Below are 13,363 nucleotides of genomic sequence, written 5' to 3'. Positions count from 1 at the left end.
CTGCTATTTTATTCCTGAGACTGAGCCAAGTTGATGACAACTGTAGCTTTCATTCATTTGTTTTCACTGCCCTATAGGATTCCATTGTTTGGCTGTATATCAAAAATTTCTCATCTATTCTACTGATGATGGACATTAGGTTGTTTCCAGTTTTTTATTATTGTAAACAATGCCACTGTAAAACCTTCTATCAGTTCCCTGGTACACACATGTAAGACTTTCTATGGGGACTATACCTACAGTGGAATACGAGGTCAGATGATGTAAGTATCTTCAACTTTACTAGGTGATGCCAGACAGTTTTGCAAAGTGGTCGTCTCAGTTTACGCTCAGCAGCAGTATGTAAGAGTTATTGCTGCTCTAGTCCTCTCCAGCCCGTGTTGCGGTCTTACTTTATATCATGTATGCCTAATGGGTATAAAGTCATAGCTCACTGTGGCTTTAATTTTTATTTCTGAGATTGCTTTGAGGTTGAGCAACTTTTCACATATTGTTCTGTGTTCTTTTTCTTTAATTTTTTTTAGTGTTCATTTATTTTATTTTTTTTTAATGTTTTTATTTATTTTTGAGACAGAGAGAGACAGAGCATGAGCAGGGGAGGGGCAGAGAGAGAGGGAGACACAGAATCTGAAGCAGGCTCCAGGCTCTGAGCTGCCAGCACAGAGCCCGATGCGGGGCTCGAACTCAGAGTGTGAGATCATGACCTGAGCTGAAGTCAGACGCTTAACTGACTGAGCCACCCAGGTGCCCCGATGTTCGTTTATTTTTGAGAGAGAGTGAGAGACAAAGTGTGAGCAGGGGAGGAACAGAGAGAGAGGTAGACACAGAATCCGAAGCAGGCTCCAGGTTCTGAGCCTGATGCGGGGCTCAAACTCACGAACCAGTCATGACCTGAGCTGAAGGACGCTCAACCGACTGAGCCACCCAGGTGCCCCTCTGCGTTCTTGTTTGTGAAGAGTGTGTTCAGATCTTTGGCCCATTTTGCTATTAAGTGGTTTGGGTTTTTTCTGTGAATTCGTGTAACAACATAACACTGTTCATTGACTTTTTAAAAATTTTAGCCATTATACTTTTCATTTCTATAAGTAACATTTGGTTCTTTTTCAGATATGCCTGAACATTTTTAAGTCTCTTGTAACTTTTAGTTTTAAAATATGTTGATTTTTTTCCATTTTATTATGGTGATTTTAAACATGAAAAAAATTGTACAGTGAATATCCATATATATACACTAGCTAGATTCTTCAGCTAAACATTTTGGTATATTTGCTTTGGAATATTTGTCCATTTACCCATTCCTCTTTCCATTCATCAGTTTATCTCATTTTTTGATGCATTTTGAAATAAATGGTAGACATCAATAGCCTTTACCTCCAAACACTTCATCATGCATATGAATAACTGACATAGGGGTGCCTGGGTGGCTCAGTCAGTTAAGATTAAGCATCTGACTTCGGCTCAGGTCATGATCTCACGGCTCGTGAGTTTGAGCCCCGCGTTGGGCTCTGTGCTGACAGAGCCAGGAGCCTGCTTCAGATTCAGTGTCCCTCTCTCACTCTGCCCCTCCCCTGCTCATGCTCTGTCTCTCTCAAAAATAAACATTAAAAAATGTTAAATAAATAAATAAATGACATATACATACTCTTTCTTTTTAATTTTTTAAATTTATTTATTTAGTTTGAGAGAGAGTAAGCACAGGAGGGGCAGATAGAGAGAGGGAGAGAGAGAATCCCTAGCAAATTCCACACTGTCAGCAAAGAGCCAAATGTGGGGCTCGAACTCACGAACCATGGGATCATGACCTGAGACAAAATCAAGAGTCGGATGGTTAACTAACCGAACCACCCAGGTGCCCCTATATATTCTTTTTTTTTTTTTTTTTTTGTAATGTTTATTCATTTTTTGAAACAGAGAGACAGAGACAGAGTGCGAGCAGGGGAGGAGTAGAGAGACTTGGGGGGACACAGAATCTGAAGCAGGCTCCAGGCTCCAAGCTGTCAGCAGAGAGCCCGACAAGGGGCTTGAACCCACAAACCATGAGATCATGACCTGAGCCGAAGTTGGACACTTAACCGATTGACCCACTCAGGCACCCCTATTCTTTCTTTAATGTAAAGTTCATGTACATTGAAGTGCACAAAACTAACCTGTGCTATGAGGTGCATTTTGACAAATACATATACCTGTGTAACTCAAACCAATCACATTATACAACATAGCACCAGTCCAGATAATTCTCTCTACACCCTTTTCCAATCAGTCCAGTACCCATTACCCCAGAGGCAATGCTATTTTTATTATGTTCACTCTAACTTAGTTTTACCTATTCATAAAGTTGAATTATACAGTATAGATTCTTTTGCGTAAACTTTCTTTGACCAAACATGTTGTTCTTGAGATTAATCCATGTTTCATGTATAAGTAGCTCGTTCCTCTTTACCACTGAGTAGTAATCCATTGTCTGAAAATACCACAGTTTATTTAGGCCTTCTCCCTTTGATGAACACCTGGGCAGTTTTAAATTTTTGACTACTATAAATAAAGTGGCTATGAACATTCTTGTACAAGTCTGCTCAGACATATGTTTTGAATTTTCTTCGTCATAGAGTATGTATGTGTTTACTTTTGTAAGAAACTGCCAGACTTCTTCTTAGAGTATTTGTACCATTTTATATTTCCAGCAACAGTATATAACAAAAGTTTCTTTATATCCTTGCCAACATTTGGTGTTGCCAGTCTCAAATTTCAACCATTTTTGTGGATTTATAGTGTTTTCTCATTGTAGTTGGAATTTGCATTTCACTGAATAATGTGATGTTCATTAATAATGTGATATTAGACATCTTTTCATGTACTTACCAGCTATATTTTGCTGTATTCACTGGTTGCCTTTTTTCTTTTCTTAACAGTGGCTTTTGAAGACTAAACTTTTAAATTTGTGATGAAGTTTCAACTAACCAATTTTTTTTTCTTTCTTTGTGGCTTGTTTTATCCAAGAAATGCTCGCCTATTCCAAAGTCACAAAGATTTTTTCTAAGTGTACTTCTAGTTTTAATAGCTTTAGTGTTTACATTTAGGTCTGTGATCTATTTTGAGTTACTTTGGTTTACAGTGTGAGGTAAAGGTTAATGGTACTTTCTTTCGTATGGATATGAACTATTTTAGTATAGTTTGTTGAAAAGATTATCCTTTTTGCATTGAGTTACTGGTGTAACATTTTTGAAAATCTCTCAACCGTGTATGTATAGAGATATTTCTGGACTCTAAATTCTGTTCCATTGACCTATAGCATTTTTCTGCAATATGCTACTGCCTTGGTTATTCTAGTTTTATACTAATTCTTAAAATCCTATATGTGAACCACCCTCAAGTTTAAGCCTTTTGGTTGTTCTGGTTCCTTTGCATATCTATTTAAAATTTAGCATCAGCTTCACATTTTCAATGGGACTGTATTTAATCTTTCTAACCGATCTGTGGTGAATTGTATTTTCATAATATTGAGTCTTCCAGTCAATGACTGTGGTATATTGCCCCATTTATTTAGGTCTTTCGTTTCTCTCAGCAGCGTTTTGTGGTTCTCGTCTTACAGGTCTTACATGTATCTTAATAAATTTATTCCAGAGTATTTCAAGTTTAGTGATGTACTGTAAATAGAACTGTATTTTTTATTTCATTTTCGAATTATTTTTTGCTAATATATAGAAATACTGCTGTTTTTAACATTGTTGTTTCCTTGCAGTCTTGCTGAATTGAAATATTAGTTCAGTTAGCTTTTTTATACATTCTTTAAGATTTCATATGTACATAATCCTGTCACCATCAAGTAAAAACAGTTTAAAAAAAATTTTTTTAATGTTTACTTATTTTGAGAAGGAGATATAGTATGAGCCAGAGAGGGGCAAAGAGAGAGGGAGACCACAATCTGAAGCAGACTCCGGGCTCTGAGCTGTCAGCACAGAGCCCAATGCAGGGCTCGATCTCATGAACCACTAGATCATGACCTGAGCCGAAGTGGAACGCCTAACCAACTGAGCCACCCACACACCCCAAGCAAGAACAGTTTTACTTCTTTGTTTCCAATCTATATGCCTTTTATTATGATGGGCTTTTGTTTGTTTTGTTTTTATTTTTGTGCTTTATTTCAAGGTTAGGTCTTCTGGTAAAATGTTGACTAGAAATAGTGAGAATGGATATCCTTACCTTGTTCCTGATTTGGGGGAAAAATATTTAGTCTTTTGCCATAAATTCTGATGTTGACTGTTGGCTTTTCATAAATGCCCTATTTAGGTTGATTGAGCCCCCTTCTCTGTTCCTAATCTGCTGAGTCTTTTTATCAGAAAGATTGTCAAATACTTTTTTGCTTCATTAATTGACCCGATATGTATTAATTCTGTTAACATGATGAATAGCATTGGTTGATTTTTCTAATAGTAAGTTCAGCCTTGTATATCTGAGTTAATGGTATCTTGTGGTCACGTATTATGCTTTTGCATTGCTGGATTCAGTTTGCTAGCATTTCATTGTGGATCTTTGCATCTGTTGTCATGAATGAATATGGTACTTCATTTTCCATTCTTGTAATGTCTTTGTGGGGTTTTGTTATCAGGGTATTCCTGACTTCATAAATTGAGTTGGGATGTTGGGACACCTAAGTGGCTCAGTCGGTTAAGCATCCAACTTCAGCTCAGGTCATGATCTCATGGTTCGTGGGTTTGAGTCCCTCATCAGGCTCTGTGCTGACATCTCAGAGCCTGGAGCCTGCTTCAGGTTCTGTGTCTCCCTCGCTTTTCTGCTCCTCCCCTGCTCGTAATCTGTCTCTCTCTCTCTCATAAATAAATAAACATTAAAAAAATAAAAATAAATAAAATGAGTTGGGATGTGTTTCATTTTTCTCTCTTTCTTAAAGCTTCTTTAGGATTGATATTATTTCTTCCTTGAAAGATTGATGATAGCATTTATCAGTGAAGCCATCTGGACCTGGGGTTTTCTTTTGTGGAAGGTTTTAAATTAATGAATTCAATTTCAAAAGCTGTTCATGTTTTCTGTTTTTCTTAGTTGTTTTTTTTTTTCAATTTTTTTTTTAACATTTGTTCATTTTTTGAGAGACAGAGAGAGATAGAGCACAAGCAGGGGAGAGGCAGAGACAGAGGGAGACACAGAATCTGAAGCAGGCTCCAGGCTCTGAACTGTCAGCACAGAGCCTGACACGGGGGCTCAAACTCAAACTGTGACATCATGACCTGAGCCGAAATTGGCCACTTAACCGACTGAGCCACCCAGGCACCCCAGTTTTGTTTTTTAATGTTTTCTTTTTAAGTTTTTAATGTTTATTTATTATTTTGAGAAGGACAGAGACAGATGTGAGTGGGGGAGGGGCAGAGAGAGAGACACAGAATCTGAAACAGGCTCCAGACTCTGAGCTTTCAGCACAGAGCCCGACGCAGGGCTTGAACTCTCGGACCACAAGATCATGACCTGAGCCGAAGTCAGGTGCTTAACCAACTGAGCCACCCAGGCACTCCTATTTAATTATTTTTGAGAGAGAGAGGGAGACAGAATCTCAAGCAGACTCCGTGCTGTCAGCACAGTCTGATGTGGGGCTCTGAACTCACCAACCGTGAGATCACAACCTGAGCCAAAATCAAGAGTCGGATAGATGATCAACCAAATGAACCACCCACGCTCCCCTGTTTTTCTTATTGGTTAATTTTAGGGACTCTAAAATTGTACATGGATTTCTTTTTTTCCTTTTTTTTTAAGATTTTATTTTTCAAGTTATATCTACACCCGGTGTGGAGCTCGAACTTTCAACTCCGAAATCCAAAAAAAAAAAAAAAAAAAAGAGTTGCATGCTCTACTAACTGAGCCAACCAGGCACCCTGTAAAGTTATACGTGAATTTTCAACTATGCTGACGTTGACACTCCTAACCCCAGCATTGTTCAAGAGTCAACTGTATGCTAACTAATTTGGATGTAAATTATAAAAAAATTTTTTTAATTAAATAAAAAAATATTAAAAAAAAATAAAACAAACAGCAGAAATATGAACACTGAATTTAACCGACCAGAAAATAAGAAAATCACCTACAAACCCTTGCAGGAGACATCTATTTCAGCAAGGCAGAGAATTGTGGACCCTTTATGTGATGAAATATGTAAGTAAAGATATGTGGGTCTGTGTATGGATGCAAAGTGATTAAATTGGGTACTTACTGTTAAAAAAAAAGTCAACTGTACTTTCATTTTATTTATTTAGCTATCTTTTTTTTAACTTAACTTTATTTTTTATTTTTTAAAATTTACATCCAAATTAGTATATAGTGAAGCAATGATTTCAGAAGTAAATTCCTTAATGCCCCTTACCCATTTAGCCCATCCCCCCTCCCACAACCCCTCCAGCAACCCTGAGTTTGTTCTCCATATTTATGAGTCTCTTTTGTTTTGTCCCCCTCCCTGTTTTTGTATTATTTTTGTTTCCCTTCCCTTATGTTCATCTGTTTTGTCTCTTAAAGTCCTCATGTGAGTGAAGTCATATGATTTTTGTCTTTCTCTGACTAATTTCTCTTAGCATAATACCCTCCAATTCCATCCACGTAGTTGCAAATGGCAAGATTTCATTCTTTTTGATTGCCGAGTAATACTCCATTGTATATATATACCACATTTTCTTTATCCATTCATCCATCAATGGACATATGGGCTCTTTCCATCCTTTGGCTATTGTGAATAGTGCTGCTATAAACATGGGGGTGCATGTGTCCCTTCAAAACAGCACACCTGTATCCCTTGGATAAATGCCTAGTAGTGCAATTGCTGGGTTGTAGGGTAGTTCTATTTTTAGTTTTTTGAGGAACCTCCATACTATTTTCCAGAGTGACTGCACCAGCTTGCATTCCCACCAACAATGCAAGAGAGATCCTCTTTCTCCACATCCTCGCCAACATCTGTTGTTGCCTGAGTTGTTAATGTTAGCCATTCTGACAGGGGTGAAGTGGTATCTCATTGTGGTTTTGATTTGTATTTCCCTAATGATGAGTGTTGTTGAGCATTTTTTTCATGTGTCGGTTGGCCACCTGGATGTCTTCTTTGGAGAAGTGTCCATTCATGCCTTTTGCCCATTTCTTCACTGGATTATTTGTTTTTTGGGTGTTGAGTTTGATAAGTTCTTTGTAGATTTTGGATACTAACCATTTATCTGATACGTCATTTGAAAATATCTTCTCCCATTCTGTCGGTTGTCTTTTAGTTTTAATGATTGTTTCCTTCACTGTGCAGAAGCTTTTTATTTTGATGAGGTCCCAGGAGTTCATTTTTGCTTTTGTTTCCCTTGCCTCTGGAGACGTGTTGAGTAAGAAATTGCTGCGGGCAAGATCAAAGAGGTTTTTGCCTGCTTTCTCTTCGAGGACTTTGATGGCTTCCTGTCTTACGTTGAGGTCTTTCATCCACTTTGAGTTTATTTTTGTGTATGGTGTAAGAAAGTGGTCCAGGTTCATTCTTCTGCATGTCGCTGTCCAGTTTTCCCAGCACCACTTGCTAAAGAGAATGTCTTTATTCCATTGGATATTCTTTCCTGCTTTGTCAAAGATTAGTTGCCCATACGTTTGTGGGTCCATTTCTGGGTTCTCTATTCTATTCCATTGATCTGAGTGTCTGTTCTTGTGCCAGTACCATACTGTCTTGATGATTACAGCTTTGTAGTATAGCTTGAAGTCTGGGATTGCGATGCCTCCTGCTTTGGTTTTCTTTTTCAAGATTGCTTTGGCTATTCGGGGTCTTTTCTGATTCCATACAAATTTTAGGATTATTTGTTCTAGCTCTGTGAAGAATGCTGGTGTTACTTTGATAGGGATTGCGTTGAATATGTAGATTGCTTTGGGTAATATCGACATTTTAACAATATTTGTTCTTCCTATCCATGAGCATGGAATCTTTTTCCATTTCTTTGTGTCTTCTTCAATTTCTTTCATAAGCTTTCTATAGTTTTCAGTGTATGGATTTTTCACCTCTTTGGTTAGATTTATTCCTAGGTATTTTATGGTTTATCTATCTTTTTTTTTTTAAATGACCGTCATAACTTTGACATTTATTTATTTATTTATTTATTTATTTTTAATATTTATTTTTGGGAGAGCACAAGCGGGGGAGGGGCACAGAGTAGGGGACAGAGGATCCAAAGCAGGCTCTGCACTGACAGTGACGGCATTGAGCCCAATGTGGGTCTCAAACTCACAAACCATGAGATCATGACCTGAGCCAAAGTCGGGCACTCAACTCACTGAGCTGCCCAAGTGCCCCAACTGTACTTTCATTTTAAGTTCCTCTTTTAATTTCTATATTTTTAAGCTAAGATCTGAAAACTTTTCTCTCTTCTTTTTAAAAAAAATTTTTTTAATGTTTATTTGTCATTGAGAGACAGAGCACCAGCAGGGGAGGGGCAGAGAAAGAGGGAGACACAGAATCTGAAGCAGACTCCAGGCTCTGAGCTGTCAGCACAGAGCCCTATGCAGGGCTTGAACTCACAAACCAGGAGATCATGACCTGAGCTGAAGTCGGGTGCTCAACTGAGTGAGCTACCCAAGTGCCCCAACTGTACATTCATTTTAAGTTGCCCTTTTAATTTCTGTATTTTTTATCTTAGATCTGAAACCTTTTTTCTCTTCTAATACAAGTACTTACCTTTAAAGCACTGCTTTAGTTGTATGATTTAAATAATTTTAAGTTTAGGGGTGCCTGGGTGGCTCAGTTGGTTAAACGTCCGACTTCAGCTCAGGTCATGATCCCGTGGTTTGTGAGTTCAAGCCCCGCGTCACGCTCTGTGCTAACAGCTCAGAGCCTGGAGCCTGCTTCAGATTCTATGTCTTCCTCTCTCTCTGCCCTACCCCCCTACTCGTGCTCAGTCTCTCTCTCTCTCTCAAAAATAAATAAACATTAAAAAAATTAAAAAATACGGTTATTAAATAATTTTAAGTTCATTGAGACGTGTTTATGACTCCGCATATGAATTATTTTGATGAAGGTTCTATCTGTGCTTGAAAAGAATGGGTATTCTGTTATTAGATGGAGTTATATATAAATGTCAGTTCATTCAATTTGTTATTGAACTGTTTGAAGCAGTGTTAAGTCCTCTGTATTCTCACTGATTTTCTGTCTGCTTGTTCTATCCCTAACAGGGGAATATCTAAACCTCTAATTATCATTGTGAATTGGTTGGTTTCTCATTTCGCTTTTGTTTTTTGCTTGTGCATTTTGAAGCTGTTTTTATTTTTATTTGTTTTATGTTTATTTATTTTGGGAGAGAGAGTACAAGTGTGGGAGGGTCAGAGAGAGAGGGAGAGAGAATCCCAAGCAGGCTCGGCGCTGACAGTGCAGAGCCCAACGTGGAACTCGAGCTTGCGAACAATGAGATCGTGATCTGAGCCGAAACCAAGAGTTGGACGCTTAACTGACTGAGCCACCCAGGCGCCCCTGAAGTTGAGTTCATACATATGTAGGGTTGTTATATCTTCTTGTTGAAATTACCCCTTCATTTATGAAATGTCTGTTGTTATGTGTGGCAATATTCCTTGATCTGTAGTCTATTTGATTTATATTAATATGACCATACCTGTTTTCTCCTGGTTTGTGTTTGCATGACCAATATTTTTTCATCCTTTAACCTATGGCTCTCTTTATATTTATTTGAAGTGGATTTCTTTTCAGTAGCATTAGTTAGGTCTTGCTTTTTTTTCTAGTTTGACAATCTCTACCTTTCCTTTGACATTTTTTAGTTTTGAATTATGTTTATATTAAATGTAATTTTTAGGGGCACTGGGGTGGCTCAGTCAGTTAAGCATTCAACTTCAGCTCAGGTCATAATCTCACGGTTTGTGAGTTCAAGCCCCATGTCGGGCTCTGTGCTGACAGCTTGGAGCCTGGAGCCTGCTTCAGATTCTGTGTCTCCCTCTCTGTCTTCCCCTCCCCCACTCGCACTCTGTCTCTCTCTCAAAAATAAATAAACATTAAATAAATAAATAAATGTAATTTTTAACATAGCTTGACTTAAATAAATGCTGTTATTTAGGGGCGCCTATGTGGCTCAGTCAGTTGAACATCTGACTTTGGCTCAGGTCATGATCTCATGGTTCGTGAGTTCGAGCCCTACATCGGCCTCTGTAGTGGCAGTTCGGAGCCTGGAGCCTGCTTCAGATTCTGTGTCCCCCTCTCTCTCTGTCCCTCCCCTACTCATGCTCTGTCTCACTCACTCTCTCAAGAATAAGCATTAAAAAAAAAATTTAAATATGTTATTATTTATTCTCTATTTGTCCTAACTGTGGTTTGTACCTTTTTTCTTTCTCTGCTGCCTTTATCTTCATTTGAATTAATTGAGGTTTAGTTTGGTTTTTGTCTTAGAATTTTATGTTAACATCACTAATGATTTATCTCTGTTGTTTTACTTCTGTGTGTGTGTGTTTATTTATTTCTTATTTTATTTCTTTCTGTACTTGATTTTCCATCTGATATCATTTTTCTTACTATAGAATTTCTGTATCATTTCTTTTTTTAAAAATGTTTATTTATTTATTTTTGAGAGAGAGTGTAAGCACAAGCAGGGGAGGGGCAGAGAGAGAGGGAAAGGGAGATGCAGAGTCTGAAACCGACTCCAGGCTCTGAGCTACCAGCACTGATCCTGATGTGGGGCTTGAACCCATGAACCATGAGATCATGACATGAGCCAAAGTTGGACGCTCAACTGACTGAGTTACTCAGGCGCCCCTTTCATCACTTCTTATAGTGCAGTTCTGGTGGTGATTAGTTCTTTCATTATTTATTTCTCTGAAACAGTCCTTATGTTACTCTTGATTTTTTTTTAACCATGGGTTATGTAGGAATATGTTGTTTTGTATCTAAATATTCAAGTTATCATTATCTTACTGATTTATCTGTTAATTCCTTTGTGGTCAAGTAATATACCTAATATGGTTTGAGTCCTTTTAAGTTACTGAGACTTGCTTTATCATCCAGATTGTCATCTATTATGGTAAATGTTCTATGGGCACTTGAAATAAACATACATGCTGCTACTGTCATATTGTCAGATGAAGAGTTTTGTAAATATCTGTTATAATGTAGTTCACAGTTTTTGTATTGTTACTGATTTTCTGAATGCCGTTCTATTAATTACTGTGATTTGTAATTCATCTTTTCTTTTTTCTCTGAGTAATTTTAAGATTTTCTCTTCATATTGATTTCCTATAATTTGGTAATTGTGTACCTTGATAGGGTTTTCATTCTTTCTTTTTTTCTTGGGGTTCCTTGAGCATCTTGGATCTATGGAATAGTTTTGGAATATTTTGGAATACTTGGTTTATTCAAATATTTTTCTCTCTTCCTCCATTGTCTCTAGAACTTAGTTACATATATATTAGACAACCTGTTACTAACCTTCTGATCACTTCATTTGCTCCTCATTAAAAAAAAGTCTCTTTCTGTTTCAGTTTCTATTGCTGTGTCTTCAAGTTCACTGATGTTTTCTTCCACAGCATCTAATATGCTGTTAATCCTTTCCATTTAGTTTTTCATTTCAGGAATTACATTTTTCTCATTCCTAGAAGTTCTGTTTGATTCTTTTAATATTTCCCATTTCTCTTCTCATTTTCTTTTCTTTGTGCCCTTAAATGTATGTGTAAGAGCTAAAGTCCTTGTCTGCCAATACTATATTCTCTATCATTTACAGCTTTGTTTTTATGACTTTTCCTACTGGTTAGGGGTTTTGTATTACTAATTTTTTGTATGTTTAGTAATTTTTCTTAGAGTGTGTGCATTGTGAGTTTTATGATGTTGAATTCTAGACTTTGTTGTCTTTCTTTAAAGAATGTTGGACTTTATTCTAGCAGGAGTTAAATCACTTGCACATTTCTTTGACTTGTTTTGTTTTGTTTTGTTGTTTTTTTGAGAGGTCACAAGTGAATGAAGGGCAGGGAGAGAGGGAGAAGGAGAGAGAGAGAGAGAATCCCATGAGGGGCAGAGAGAGAGGGAGAGAAACAGAGAGAAGCAGGGCTCACCTGAAGTGGGACTCATGTTCACCCAAAGCAGGGCTCTTGTTCACCCCATGTCACCTGAAGTGGGGCTGTAGCTCACCTGAAGCAGGGCATAAGCTCACCCAAAGTGGGACATGAACTCACCCCATATGGGACTCTAACAAACCATGAGATCATGACCTGAGCTGAACTCATATCCTTAACCAACTGAGCCACCCAAGCACCCCTCTTTGACCTTTTCATGGCTTGTTTTCAAGCTTTTTAAGGTAGATTTTAGAGTAATGTTAGCTTATCAATATACAACAAGGGATGATGTTTCTGGGATGTCTTTCATATGTCCTCTGTTTCCAAAGATAAATCTTCTCTACTCTAGGAGGTGTTTGGTCAGAATTCAAACATCTCTCAGCCCTGTGTGAGCTGAGAGAATTGTTCACCTTACAATAGTCCACCAGTAGTTCTTGTTTTTTGGTTTTTTCTTCTTTTAGGGGTTTAGAACATTTCTTTTTTTTTGTCTCTCCTCATAATATTTAGTGTGGTAATACAAAAATGTGGTCTTTATAATTGTAATGAGTAAAGCCTACAAGCTGAAGAGAGATAAAAGTGACATTTGAGTATATGAAGTGTCATGTGGGATGCATAGAAAAGTAGTGACTTATTTCTCCAGGGAATTTTAAATGAGTGGCAAAATTATAATATATAGAAATTACCAAGTAAAGAAGAATTTCCAAGTGACAACAACCTGATATTTAAAATTCTCTTTCTTTTGCTTCCATGCAATTACAAAAAGTTGGTTTTTTTCCCTTTTTCTTTGACTATTCCTTTTTTTTTTTTTTCCTGCTATTATTTCTTCTCCCTTTCTAGGGACTCTTTTTTTTTTTTTTCATCATTCTCTTTGCTAATATTTTCAGACATCTCATCCATTTTCTTGGTTTAATATTTATCTCCATGCAGATTATATGCGTGTTTACATATACTGGTCACACCTGTCTTCCGAGATGCAGACTTGAATTTTCGAATTCCTGTTGAGGGGCAGTTCAATTTGTATTACCCTATTACTTCAAATAAATATACCAAAAACCTGAAGCTTTATACTCTCTCCAAATTATTTCCTCTCTTCTCTTTTTCTCTCAATGGATCCCGGCTCTTGTCTTGTCACCTGTTCCTAAAGCCTTACAGTCAGCCATATTTGATACCTCCGTCATATAAGTAATTGCCAAGCCTCATTAATTTGCCTTTTTCAGTGCTTCTCATGTCTTTCCTCTCATTCTGAGTTCTGCTGTAACATCTATTTATTCATTCATTTAACAATTACTTGTTAAAATCCTGTATGTGCAAGGACTTTTCC

General features: G+C 37.4%; 1 protein-coding gene across 1 annotated transcript in view; it reads left to right on the top strand.

Annotated features, from left to right (window-relative positions):
- SCAI (suppressor of cancer cell invasion) overlaps window positions 1-13,363 on the top strand; it is a 153,022-nt gene that overhangs the window by 130,475 nt on the left and 9,184 nt on the right. The gene's annotated exons all lie outside the window — the stretch shown is intronic.

The sequence above is a fragment of the Panthera uncia genome, chromosome D4, assembly GCF_023721935.1.
Source record: "Panthera uncia isolate 11264 chromosome D4, Puncia_PCG_1.0, whole genome shotgun sequence".
NCBI classification, from domain to species: Eukaryota; Metazoa; Chordata; class Mammalia; order Carnivora; family Felidae; genus Panthera; species Panthera uncia.
Note: the sequence above shows the minus strand (reverse complement) of the source record. Positions and strands in the feature narration are given on the sequence as shown.